Source organism: Petaurus breviceps, unplaced genomic scaffold (assembly GCF_028583685.1).
Source record: "Petaurus breviceps papuanus isolate PSGF00001 unplaced genomic scaffold, PetGlider_PUasm1.0 90743, whole genome shotgun sequence".
Lineage (NCBI taxonomy): Eukaryota > Metazoa > Chordata > Mammalia > Diprotodontia > Petauridae > Petaurus > Petaurus breviceps.
In genome coordinates, this window is record NW_027187332.1 from 943,778 (window position 1) to 958,390 (window position 14,613).

At 36.1% G+C, this 14,613-nt stretch overlaps 1 pseudogene; it reads right to left on the reverse strand.

Annotated features, from left to right (window-relative positions):
* Positions 1 to 10,221: 10,221 nt before the first annotated feature.
* On the reverse strand, positions 10,222 to 14,014 carry LOC138145708 (26S proteasome regulatory subunit 6A pseudogene; annotated as a pseudogene).
* Between the last annotated feature and the right edge of the window lie 599 nt (positions 14,015 to 14,613).

The following is a 14,613-nucleotide window of genomic DNA, read 5'->3' on the forward strand; positions in this document are numbered from 1 at the left end:
CATGGTTAAATGAAGTTTCTGAGCCTTGATGTCTGACATTACCTGAATTGAATCTTGAGGCTGGTATAGAAGATTGTGCATAATGAGCAAGTATTATACAGGTAGGATTGAATTAATTAGTATTAATGTGACCTTGGAAGAAATACCTTGTGATTACTTTTTTTGTTGTTCCTTTCTTTGTTTGATTATCCTTATTGTATTATGTATTTGGCACCTTTTTCCCTCATTGATGTGATAAAAAGAAGCACACCTTAAAGACAGTCATTTATTCAATCATGTTGCTGGAAGTCTTCTCAAATAGTTTTCATCTCAATGATATATTTCTTTCCAAATTTCCTGTAAAGAAAACAATATAAAACACCTAGATTACAGAGACACCAAATATGGAGAAGTTTGAGGAAATATACAATCCCCTTGTAAAGACACAGAATAACAATTTCTGATATTTTATATAGGCATGCACTCTTGCTGATGGATAGGAATGTTATCTTTTCCTCCAGTTGAAAGCTTTTATTTTTGATACCTTGAAGCATAAAGGTAGAGGCCATTATATTATTTCTCTTGCTATAATTCAGAAGACTTCTCTTGCTTCTTCATAATCATCTTGTAAAAAATAATATTTTCAGCAGTGCATTTACTTTTTCCACTCTCTTTAATCTCCCCATATATTATCACATTTATCTTCTCTTTCATTAGTTTTAAATTTCAGTACACGCTGAGCTCTGTAGATGACTACTAAATTCATTTCATGTTTATCTTTACTTTGTTTCATTTTTATAATAAAAATAACATTATACATCAAAATTAGAAAGATAACCTATTCATCTCAACATAGATATACACACATCATGGTTTTAATATCTTAAAAATAGATTATTAACCATAAAATGATAAGCAGCCTTAACTTTCCAATTAGATAAAATTGCCAGACACAAAGTCTAATGTCTTTAAAAGCCTCTTAATCAGACAATGCCTTTAGCTGTAGGGAAGCCTAGCAATAGGATAATGAAAGTATAGCAAATAATGTATTATACCTTTATGATGACAATGCATCTTTCACCTGGAATGTTTCCAAGTATAAAAGGAAAATTTCCACTGTGGCAGTGTTCCAGAAATCTAACTTTAGTGGACTTGAGTCCATCATAATGTCAACACAAATTGTCTGGACTTGCATAAATGAGTAGTGGAGTTATTTAGTTTTCATTCTCTTGTAACTGTGATTCTATTATTTTAGAGAAACCCCAGTATGAAACTATCACTAACAATGAAAAGGAGAATATTATCTATAATTTCTTGTTTTTCAGACTTCCCTGAGGTCACTGAAAGATTAAGTGACTTGCCCATGATCACACAGTTAATATGTAGAAGATAGGACTTGAAACTAGATCTTCTTGGCTTCTTGATTAGACCTCTCTCAATCAAAACATTTTGCCACTCTTGAAAATTTTTAGAATAAATGCATGAATTAAACATTTATTAAATGATTACTATTTGCAAAATATTGTCTTAAATACCTTACTCTCTGGAAACTGATGTTCTAATGGGAGACATGAAACATTGTAATTTTCAGCTACAAATCATAGAGAAAAGCTTCATGTTCTTTAGAGTGTAGCAGTAAAGCAGATACAAATATTTTAACACAATTTATTGTTTATACAGTTTTAATGTTTTTTCTTTTTGCATTTTGAGCTCCCAATTCTTTCCTTCTTTTTTACCTATCTTTCACCCACTGAGAAAGCAAGAAGCAATATTTCATTTATGAATGAGATATCACGTAAAACACATGTACATATTATCCATTTTTTGAAGCAAGAAAAAGTGAGAAAATTATCCTTCAATTTGCACTCAGAATTGATCAGTTATCTCTCTGTAGGTGAATCTCACTTTTTTTTCATTATGAGTCCTTTGGAATTGTCTTGGAACATTGTATTAATCAAAGAAGACAAGTCATTTATAGTTGATCATCATTACAACTTTAGTGTTACTGTACACAATGATATCCTGCCTCTTTGTACTTTATTTTGCATCAGTTCATATAGCTATTACCTTGTTTTAAAAGCTAGCATTTTTTTTTCCTTTATTCATTTCTTTTACTTAAAAATATTTATTTTTTGCTAATTACATGTAAAGATGCCTTTTTAAAATTTGTTTTTTTTATTTTGAGTTCCAAATTCACTCCTTTCTTTTCTTTCCTTCTCCCTCCCTGAGATGGCTAGCATTTTACATAGATTATGCATGTGCAGTCATGCCAAATACATTTCCATAGTAGTTATGTTGTGAAGGAAGAAATAGACCCTTCCCCACTCCCTACCCCCCCCCCCAAAAGGAAATGAAAAATACTATACTTTATTCAGCATTTGGAATCCATTGCTTCTTTCTCTGGATGAGAAAGTCCTTTGGAATTGTCTTGGATCACTGTATGTTTGAGAATAGTCAAGTCATTCAGTGTTGATCATGATACAATATTAATGATACTGTATAAAATATCTAGGTTTTGCTTATTTCACTTTGTACCAGTTTGTCTAAGTCATTCCAGATTTTAAGAGATGGTAATCTTAGAAATGTAGAAAGTAATTATTGAATGCTTAATATGTGGCAGGCACTAGACTAGGTACTAGATTGCAAACAATAGAAAAGAAGACTGTCTCAGTTCTCAAGGGACTACATTATAAAAGGGGAGGATAATATGTGAGGGAAGTCAGAGAGCAGTGAGGGGACTCTGGTGAGGAAGTGAAGTCCATTGAATAGGGCCAGCTAGGATCAAAGAGATCACAGATGATACTACTCAACATATTGTACTGAGGGCTTGAAATGCAACAACTGTAAGAGTATGCATTAGCATAAAACTATTTTCAGAGTGAGAGAGCTATAAAAGAGAAAGAGAGAAAATAAAATGATGAGTTAAAAATAATGTTCTCAAGCTATTTTGATAGTATGGCATTTAGTAATGAAAATATTCATTAAAAGGAAACTTAAAGGATTACATATCTTTCCTAGATAGTACTTAGATGATCTGGAATGAAATCCTGGCTGTGGCTGAATATATGTGCCACTGAAAATAATAGAATCTTTCAAAAGCTCCTTTTTTTTGCATGTGTCTAAAATGTGGGATTGGACTAGAATCATCTCTAAAATCATCTCTAATTCTAAATCCCATGTATGTATAGAATACATTTCACATAGTACAAATCTTAATCACCTCTTTGTCCAGAGAATTCTCAAGGAAATAATTAAGAGGTTGCATTAATGTACTTGTCTGTTATTTGCAAAATACTTTTACATATTATCTAGTTCGAGTCTACAACAACCCTGTGAAATAGATCCTTACATTAATTATTACCTATATTTTGCAACAAGAAAAATTGAATTGCAGAAACATTGCCTGATTTGCATAGGCTCTTATTGTTGTGCATGTCAGTGCAAGTATTTGGCTTGTATTCACAGATTTTCTGATTCTGAAAGCAATGGCATATCTACTATATTCATAATATACTGAAAATAAAACTGCAGTAAATGCTTAGGTACAAAAGTAAAAGAAAAAATTCTGTGTTACTATATATTCAGTCTTCAGATTCCTATATGTTGGAATTATTTCAGATTAATGAGCACATATAGCATTTTTCCCCATCTCTAATTAAGAGATGGAATATTTAACCCCATTTTCTGTATATCTTATTCCCTGGTTTCATAAAACAATTATTATTATCATTTTGCTTTTTGGAGGGGGAGAGGGCAGGGCAATTGGGTTTAAGTCACTTACCCAAGGTCACATGGCTATTAAATGTTAAGTGTCTGAGGCTGGATTTGAACTCTGGTCCTCCTGACTCCAGGGCCAGTGCTCTATTCACTGTGCCACCTAGCCATCCCCTAAGACAACAATTTTTTTTAATATTTGTTTTTAAAACTTTGGGTTCTAGATTCTCTCCCTTCTTCCCTCTTCACCCACCCACACAGGGAAGAGAAGCTATTCAATATAGGTTATACATGTGTAGTTATGCAAAACATTTCCATAGTAGTCATGTTGTGAAAGACCTTCTATATTTCTTTCCATCCTATCCCACCTCGATTTATTCTATCTTCTCCTTTAGCCCTGTCTCTTTTCAAAAGGGTGTGCTTCTGAGTACCCCTTCTCCCACCATACCCTCCATTCTCTCATTCCTAGGAGTTTTCATTTTAGTATATTTTTCAAGACTCGATCAATTAATTCTTTCAATTTCAACTTTGCCCTCTGATTCTAAATTAGGGCAGTTTTCCTTGAAATTTCTTGAAAGATGATGTCTAGGCACTTTCTTTATCATGGCTTTCAGGTAGTCGAATAATTTTTTAATTATTTTTTCTGGATCTATTTTCCAGATAAGTGACTTTTCCAATGAGATATTTCACATTGCCATCTATTTTTTTCATTCTTTTGTATCTGTTTTATAATATTTTGATTTCTTCTAAAGTCTTTAGATTCTATTTGCTCCAATCTAATTTTGATCCTCTTTTTCACCAAAAAAAAAAACGGATTCTGTAATCTTATTTCTCCTCTTTTGTTTCCTCATCTTGCCAGTCTAATACTTGACTTTTGAGCTCTCTGCCACAGTAGAACCCTGCTTACAGAGTGGGGAGTGTTGTGTCCCAAATTTCTGGCGTATTGTGCAGTTGTTGTCAGAGCTTCTTCTAGGTATCTGCATGAGATTTATGAGGACTGTTTTTCCACAGCATCAACAAGCTTTGCCATGCCAGCCCTCCTCAACCCAGGACCCTCACCCAAGACTGTGACCCAGATTCAAGCAGAGCAAAGCAAGAGAATCTTACCTCAGTACCAAAAGAGAGATTCCTGCCATTGCCGTCTGATCACTCAATTGGTCCCCCCACTATATGTGTACCTAGAGCTTTGGAAGCAACTACCACAGCAGTCCACCTCTGTGGGGGTAGGGGGTTGGGGACAGGGGCTGGCCAGCTCTTCTGTCATCCAATTCCAACTGTTTCCCCACTGATTTTTTTATTTTCTTTTTGGTGTTTATGGGTTGAGAAATCTGGAAACCACCACAACTGTCAGTGATCAGATCCCCTGAAGTCTGCTCTGGCCAGTCTGTGCTGCTGTCCTATGCCAACACAGCCAACTTGGGACCATGCTCTGCTCTTAACCTGATGCAATAGACACTTCCTGTCAGTTTGTCAGGCTGTCCTCATTTGGACACATATTGCATTCTGTTATTTTGTGGCTACTGTAGCTCTAAAATTTACTTAGAGTCATTTTTTTACAGGTATTTGGGGTAATTGGGTATGAACTCAAGGAAGTTCCTGCCTTTACTCCACTGTTTTGACTCCACCCCCCTAAGCAACTAATTGATCCATAGATCTCTGTTTATCCTGGAATATGTATGTTGATGTGTAAAAATGGAGGAAAGATATTTTGGAGATTAATCTATAATTAAAGTGTTTGCTAAGGCATAGAATAGCCATAACCAAAAGTGTAAGATTGGAATGAATAAATTTTATTCCACTAAATATTTTCATTATTTTAGTAATCAAGATCCTTTCTTTCATTTTTCCTTAACTTAATAAGTTTATTCTAAAATATGAATCATTATTTTATGAGGTATGTTAAATATTAGCACTTTGTGGATTATAACTAAAATCTGTTTCTTTGCCTGCTGTGTGTTGTATATTGGTTTAGCTTATAACAAGAATTATTCCCCATACTGCTTGCTGCATTATGAAACACTTAAGAAACAATAATGATAATGATTTTTTAAGTTATGATGAGAATATGAAAACAATATTTCAAATTTTATTTAAAACTGCCATTGTAAAATCACTGTACTTAAAATAACAAATATTTCATTTTAGAGAAAGGTATAACATTGTCTGAGGCAGATAGATGGTACAGTATATAGAGCACTGGACTTGTAACCAGAAGGAACTGAATTCAAATCCAACCTCAGCCATATAGCAGACTTGTGACCCTAAGCAAGTCACTTAACACATTTTGCCTTGCTTCCCTCATATGTGAAATGACCTGCAGAAAGAAATGACAAACTACATAATTATTTTTGCCAAGAAAATGTCAAGTGGGGTCACAAAGAGTTAGACATAACTGAAATAAGTGAATAAAACAAAATGACATTTTCTGAATTCTTAGCAAGGTAAATCTGTTCTATAATAATGATTAAGTGATTCATTAGTTCAAATATAAAAAATAATAAGAATTGGCAAAAAGAATACATAAATTTCATGGAATTTGATTTTAAAAGCTTCAGTATTTTGGAAATATAATTTAACATTTTTCCAACATAGTTTTACAAATCAACTTTTATTGAAAAGTTATATGTTTCTAAAATGTGACTAACCTTGGTGTTCCTGAAATGAATATTCCTTCAGGCAGTGGTCTGGGCTAAATATTATTTCTCATTATTTGCCTCTAGGGTTAGTATTATCTTCACAAGTTGAGAATGAAAGAGATTATTTGTCTTGAATATCAATTGCTCAGTCTAGATAATGTATTAATGCCCACAAAGTTGCTCAAATATGATTTTCCTTGACAGCTAACACATATGTATATAAAACTTTTCTGGATATGAAGTATATTTCCTTTAATAATTTATCACCAAATTAAAAATCTTGGATATTTGTTTTAAAAATAAATAGAAACATTGCATGGTGGTTTTTAATAAGCATTCAATTCATCAATAAACTAAAATAATGATCACCCACCCCATATCTCTTCCAATAAATGTTTTATTTCACAGAACACTTTTGTGATGCTTATGATAAGTAAAATATCAATAAGTTTTCTTGTACCTTATTCATTTTGTACTAGATTTTGATATGTATTGATGTGTTTCAGAGACATGATTCTATTTGAGTGCATGTAGCAGCAAGCACCCCAAGCATCCTCAGGGTTTGCAGCTACCACAGGTTCTTGGATCTGCTTTGTTAAAGGAAAGCAACTCAAAATGGGTTAACAAGCTTACTTTAATCAGTCAGACATATATCATTTACCTTGTTCAGGGGAAAAAGGTCAGCACCCCAACTTCAAAGTATACAGGCAGAATTATCAAGACAGAAACAGATCAAGTAGACAGATTTCCAAACTGTCAAACCATTTCATCCATACCAAATCAGTACCTGGGTTTTTCAAAGCCAGGGGGGCCCTGGACAATGGCTTCCCAGAATACAGATCAAATCACAGAACACTTCTCAAAGTGAGCCCCCAAAACAAAGCTACACATCAGGGCTTATATAGCTTTCTCCTGGCTCAGAGAATGTAACAACCTTTTGGACCCACTGGCCAATCAAGAAGTATCTACTGAAAAACAAGCCTCCCACCCCAGGCTTCAGGTGCACTTTAGCCTAGGGGCAGGGAAGATCTTCCAAATTTGCATTCCCATTACATTCTGCCCCAAGATCTTTCATGCCCATAGCATAGACAATTTACTTTTAAATTAGCTCTGAACATTTCTTAGGTCACATTTTCAAAGTACAGAACTAAAGCTACCAAAGTGGCCACTGGGTCTTAAACAAACACAAAGTACATGGCATTATCACTTCAGTTAAAAACAAGAGTTCAAATAAAGTTCTGGGGGGGGGGGTGTCCTTCCCCTCACACAGCTCCAGCCTCTGCTTCCAAGTACAGAGAGGGGGCTGGGCAACAAAACCAACAAGGTGGGGTCCTTGGGGGTCCAAGGCACTTCAGTCCACCCACCATAGTCACAAGTCCATCCTCCCCCTGGGTCCCAAACTGTGGGATGCAGCCAGGAAACACATTCAGTGCCCCTGCTTTGCTGCTCAGTTCTTATCTTTTCCTGTGGCTGAATTCCGAATTCCTGGGCTCCTTCTCCTCCCACAGGTGGCAGCCACTCCTGGCTTCTGCCCAGGTCCCGATGCAGGCAGCTCACCATTCCCGCTCTCAGCTCAGCGAAGTCTGCATGCAGGCCATTCTTCTCTCCTGCTCCACGGCTCCACAGAATCACAGGTACCACAACTGGGAAACAAACAATTATCCCAGTCCCCATACTTTCCTTTTACTCTGCAGATCCTGTTCGTGATGCCATTGTGTAGCAGCAAGCACCCCAAGCGTCCTCAGGGTTTGCAGCTACCACAGGTTCTTGGATCTGCTTTGTTAAAGGAAAGCAACTCAAAATGGGTTAACAAGCTTACTTTAATCAGTCAGACATATATCGTTTACCTTATTCAGGGGAAAAAGGTCAGCACCCCAAACTTCAAAGCATACAGGCAGAATTATCAAGACAGAAACAGATCAAGTAGACAGATTCCCAAACTGTCCAACGATTACATCCATACCCAGTCAACATCTGGGTTTCCACATCTGGGTTTTTCAAAGTCGGGGGACTCTCAACAACGGCTTCCCAGAATTCAGAATAAATCACAGAACACTTCTCAAAGTGAGTCCCCAAAACAAAGCTACACATCAGGGCTTATATAGCCTTCTCCTGGCTCAGAGAATATAACAACCTTATTGACTCACTGGCCAATCAAGAAGTATCTACTAAAAAACAAGCCTCCCACCCCAGGCTTCAGGAGCACTTTAGCCTAGGGGCAGGGAAGATCTTCCAAATTTGCATTCCCATTACAGTGTATTGAAATGAACTGAACATACAATTGAGTAAGCAGATGAGAGGAGTTTAACTTATATTTGGGAAATTTTCTAGTGTTTTCAAGGATCCCAAGCTTCTCCCTGAAACAAAAGTACCCACATGTTGAGTTGACCCCTTTGAAAAATCTATGGGAGGTAATGTACAGGAATATCAAAAGATAAGTGTGGATGAATTGAGTTATCTGGCACTCACAAGATCATGTAAAGTATCAACCTAATTATGAACTATGTTACATTGAGTTTCTAATATTTTTGGTTTGATAGGAAAAGTAAACTTTTGGATTTCAGTATAATATTTCAAATTTTTATATTTCTATCACACTTTTGATGTATTTAATACACTATTTCAAGTATTCATTTGTTTCCTGATGTTCTGGAAATATTAAATATTCAGTAACTTTCATTAATTACAAAGAATGTAATCAGAAAGAGACAGTTGCCCAATTTCCTCATTTTAATTTTTGTTGAACTTTCTATTACTCACTATAAATTGAAAATTACAAAACTATTTAAGCAGTGCAGTAGAGTAGTTCTCCCTCTAGAGTTTCCTGAAACACAGAAATTTCTGGGGGCAGAGCCTAGACGGCAAAATGAAACCAGAAACCTGAGCTTTCCCCAGCTTCCTTTGGAAAAAAAGTTAAATTAAGCCTTTAAAGAGATTCTTAAGTGACAGAACCCACCAAAAGAAAGAGGGAAATTTTCTAGCTTAAGATAACTTAGAAGAACTTTAAGAAATGCATAGCTTTCTTGGGAAAAACGTGAACACAGTTTACAGCAAGCCAGTGGGAGTCTCTTAGTCACAGCATGGATTAGCATCCTAGGCCCCTTCATCCTGGCTCAGTAGTTCAGTGGCACAGCACAATACCTGTGAGGCCTCCAGCCTAAGTGCAAAAGGCAAATTGCCAGTTGCAGAGCCCAGAAAACAGCAGTTGTAAATAGGTCAAGTCACACCAGTCCAGTGGACACACTGTAAGCACTTGAAGCTTTGACATGGAGAGGTAGTGATCAGGGCCCTGGGTCTCAGCACAAGAAGCTTGAGATAGGATCACCTGTTCCTTAGGAGCAGGTCTCAACTTAAAAAAAATGAGCAAACCCCATCCAAAAATCCCCGACAACAAAAAACTACTATGGTGACAGGGAACATTAAATCACAAATTGAGAAGATGGCAAGGATATCAAAATGTGTACATGTGAAGCCTCAAAGGGTAATATGAATGGATCTCAGGGACCAAAAAGTAATATTGGAAGAACTCAAAATGGATTTTAAGAATCAAGTAATAGAGTAGAAGAAAAATTGGGAAAATAAATGACAGTTATACAGGAGAATTATGAAAGAAAAGTCAACAACTTAGAAAAAGGACAAAAGTTAACTGAAGAAAAGAACTTTATTAAAAGTAGAATTGTCCAAATGGAAAAAAAAAATATTAAAAAATGAACTGAAGAAAAGAATTCTTTAAAAATTTGAATTGGACAAGTGAAACCTAAGCACTTTTATTTTTTTTTGGGGGGGTAGAGGGAGGGAAACAACCCCATGCACCTTTATTGTTACTACTTTTACCTGCAAGTCAGACAAATGAGTTGATCCCACGCTTAGGGCAAGGGGCTCCCCAGCCCTCTCAAGTGTAGTACTGTAAACTGGCTTTCTTCCTGGTCTGCACTTCTAGGATGTCCTCCATGTAGTCTTCACGGGTGAGCAATCTCCTCATAGTTCACATCAGGGCTCACATTCATCTTTTGGGAATGGATCTGCATGATCCTTGCTCAACCTTCCTCATTAGGAATTGAGATCTCAATCTTGTGGTTCAGTTGGCCAGAGCACAGCAAGGCAGGGTCCAGGATCTCCACCCTGTCTGTAGCAGCAATCACCTTTACTTGGGTATTAGGTTAAAATCCATCCAGCTTGCTCAGGAGTTCCAGCATCGCCCTCTGCCTTCTCACTATCAAAGTGCTTGGTTCCAATGACATCCAGTTCATCAATGAAGATAATGGAGGGAGCTTTCTCTTTGGCCAATGCAAAGGTATTCTGGACAAGCTTCGTTCCATCCCCAATGAACAGCTGGGGTCCAATCAATTTCAGGAAGGTGATGGTCTGGGCACACATGCTTGGGCTAGTGGGGTTCTTCCAGTCACCTGGAGGTCCATACATCAATATCCCCTTTGGAGCCTGGTTCCTCAAATTCTCAAATTTCTCTTTATGCTTCATTGGCAATACAATAGCCTCTACCAGCTCCTGGATTTGCTTCTGTAGCCCTTCAATGTCACTGTACTGCTTTGTTGGCCTCTCATCCACCTATGCCCTGCACTCAGGAGTCATAGTCTGTGGGAAGGGTCCCCAGGATTAGGTAGGAGTCTTTATTCACTCCCACCAGGTCTTCAGGTTTCAACTTCTCTGTCAATCACTGGCAGAAAATAGGTCTGTAGGGTAGAGGTTTTGATCAAAGCACATTTGCCCTTTCTCTAGGAGTCAAGTTCAATCTTTAAACATCTTCTTCTTGGTCATTGGGGTCAACATCTAGCCACTTGATGACATTGGAGACAAGGTACAGCAGAGTCTTGTTCACTGTAATCTTCTCACTGTTCTCTTTGATCTTGTCCTTTGAATCTGTAGTTAATGTGTCACACATAACACTTCATTTTCATGATCTTGATCTCACTATCTCACAGACAAGTCCACTGAATAATCTCTGTGGACATTTTGAGCACTTCCTACCCAATTAGGTCTTGCTTGACTTTGGCCCACACGGACACCATCTTCTCCTGCCTAATCATTGGGTCCCCACTTCTGGTCACACATTCAACACTGGGCCATGGGATCTGTAGAATGGTGGGCACAAGTGGGGAAAAATGCTCAGATCCGAGCCCCAATAAGTGCCACCTAGGCTACCCTCCTGCCCCACAGGCCAGACCGCATTGACCACCTCCTAAAACAAGCTAAAGCTCCTAGTTTGGGGCAACAGCAAATCTGTGAAACTGTTTAAGCTAAGAACTTTATATGAGACACTAAGAAGAATTTTTTTAATGCACAGAATGAAAAATAACTTAAGAAAATGTAAAATAGTTCTTTGGAAAAATGACTGACCTGGAAAATAGATACAGGAGAGATTATTTTAAAGTGTTGGTTCACCTATAAGCCATGATTAAAAATAATTAAAAGATTCAGGCTAGCACCTTTCATGAAATTGTCAAGCAAAATTATACTGATATCCTAGATCCAGAGAGCAAAATTGTCATTAAAAGAATCTACAATCATCTTCTGAAAGAAATCCCAAAATGAAAATTCCAAAGAATGTTGTAGCAAATTCAAGAACTATCAGGTCAGAGAAAATATGACAAGCAGCCATAAAGAAATAATTCAAATACAAAAAGCCCCAGTCAGGATTACACAGGCTTTAGCAGCTTCTACATGAAATGATTGGAGGGCTTGAAATATGATATTTTGGAAGGCAAGTAAGCTTGGAATACAACCAAGAATAAAAAAAAAAACTGAGCATATTTTTTTCTGGGGAAAAGATTGATATTCAATGAAATAGGGGACTTTCAAACTTTTCTGATGAAAAAACAAGAAGTGAACAGAAATTTTCATTTTTGAATACATGAATTGACAGAAGCAAAAAAGGAAAAGAAGAGAAGAAAAGAAAAGCATGTTATTCAGTAAAATTAAACTCTTTTCATCCCTAAACAGGAAGATTATGCTTGTAACTCTTGAGAACCTTATGCCCATTAAAACAGATAGAAGGAGTATACATAGACAGAAGGTATGAGTATAAGTTTACTTTGACATGGTGATATATAAAAAAAAATGAAGGATGAAAAAATTTGTTGTAGGGAAAGAGGGAGGCAGAGTAGGATAAATTGCATTTCATGAAGAGTCACAGAAGACATATTGCAGTCAAAAGAAAGAAGACAAGGGGTAAGCATTGTTTGAACCTTACTTTCATCAGATTTGACTCAAAGAGGGAGTAACATACACACTCAGTTGGGTATATAAATTAACCTTACCTTATCAGGACGTAGGAGAGGAAAAGGGGAAGAAAAAAGGGGGAGGTGTCTCCTAGAACAGAGGGCAAATTGAGGGAGGTGGACGTCAGAGGCAAACACTGGTTAGGAGGGACAAGGTAAAGACTGTGTTGTGTGTTTTCAAATGGCCACTGGATACAGCTTTTTCTGCTATTTTTCTATTATGTGTGAGCTGTCTACTTAATTAAATTAGATGGCTTATATTTGGAATTATCTAAGGATTAGAATTTCCCAAATTGCAGGATTAATAATTTTCGCATCACATTTTTTTTCATGGTACAAACTTAGTACTTATTAATTTACTTAATGTTTGGCCTAACAATCAATTTTATTAAGTCAACTAAGCATATGCCCAATAGATTATATTCTTTAAAAAATTAAGCAAAACTATGTGATAGAGTGATTATACCAGATAGTATGTCATCTCCTACTTTTGTAGTCCCTAATTATTAAAAGAAAAGAGATATTTAATTTAATTATTTCTTACTATTTCATATTTATGAAATCCTGTTACTGAGAGAAACTTAATCTGGAAATCTAATCAATAAAGAATCATAGATTTGAACCCCAGTCCTTCTGATATCTAACCCAGTATTCTATCCAATCCACCACTAGCTGCCCCATATAAGACATATTCAATATGTAATAGAATCTCTGAATCAGGAAAGGATGCAAGTGCCACCTAATTCAATTCTTAGGATTAAGGATGTCCTTTTTGTTTGTTTATTTTGTTTTTCTTTCTCTAGAGAAGCCCTATAGCATGTCTATCCTACTCAGCACACAAGAGGAAAGGTAGCACTTACCCTTTTTATGGAATAGTATACAAGCTTGTGAAAGAGCTGAGAAAGAGACACTAGTAAGTCTGGAAAGAATGGAAGGAAGGCAGAGAATCTCATACAATAGGCTGGGGATTTCTTTTTTTTTGCCTAAGAAGGGAAGAGAACAATACCTCTTCTTCCAAGCTCATCTACCTTATTTTTTCCCCTTGGTATAGAAATATAATAGTATTGTTCATGTGATTATTAGGGAATACAGAAGGAAATTTGCAAAGTATGACAAATTTGTCTTTGATATATTTCTGCCCCTTTAAAATCCATTTGCAACACTTGCATTTTTTATCTCTGTCCCTCATCTAGTGAGTACATGCTCTTTATGTTGTCCAAAATGCTACAGTTTGGACCAACTTTAATTCTAAATTTGGTATGTTCAAATAATCTTTCTCATATCTTCTAAACTTCCACTGTTTTATTATTCAGGATTTCTACTATGTTTTACAGAAAAAATAATGGTTAAGAAAATTCATCCAAAGGGGAAAAATGGTTAATTAAACTGTGCTTCCAAGTGGTTTCATGTATGGTAATGTCTCCAAAATTGTACAGACATTGAGGTCATGTTCCATGTTGAAGGAGACTTTTAGAGGCATTTACATCACACTATTATAGTAACTATAAATCAATCAGCAAGTATTTACTAAGCACCTATTGTATTTAAGGAATTTTACTAGATCCTGGGAATACAAATGTTTCTAAGAGTTTATTTAAAAAAGCTTATATATTAGCATAGGAGATGGAGGAAATAAAGAACATCAATTTTGAACCAGTGTAACTTTTTCATTCAATGAGGTGGTCATATAAATGGAGTATTAGTCTAGATTATATTAAAAAAAAACTTTAAGAATGTGAAGAAGGCACTCTATTTAAAACAAAAACAAAACAGAACCTCTCTTGATTACCTTTCTCAGTTCCGAAATGCTACCATTAGGGGATTCTTCCTATGTCTTTTACAATCTTTTCAATTTTGAAGTGTCCCTTAGACTTTTAAAAAATATATAGACCATGTGCTTTGTGCATGTGTATGCACACACAGAAATACAAGCAATTAGAAATAGTTAGCACTTTTATCTATTAATACCTAACAGCTTTTCAGGGGTCAAGTTTATTAAATTGGTTTTCAAGTGGGATAAATGACTATAGAGTGGTATCTGGAACAGA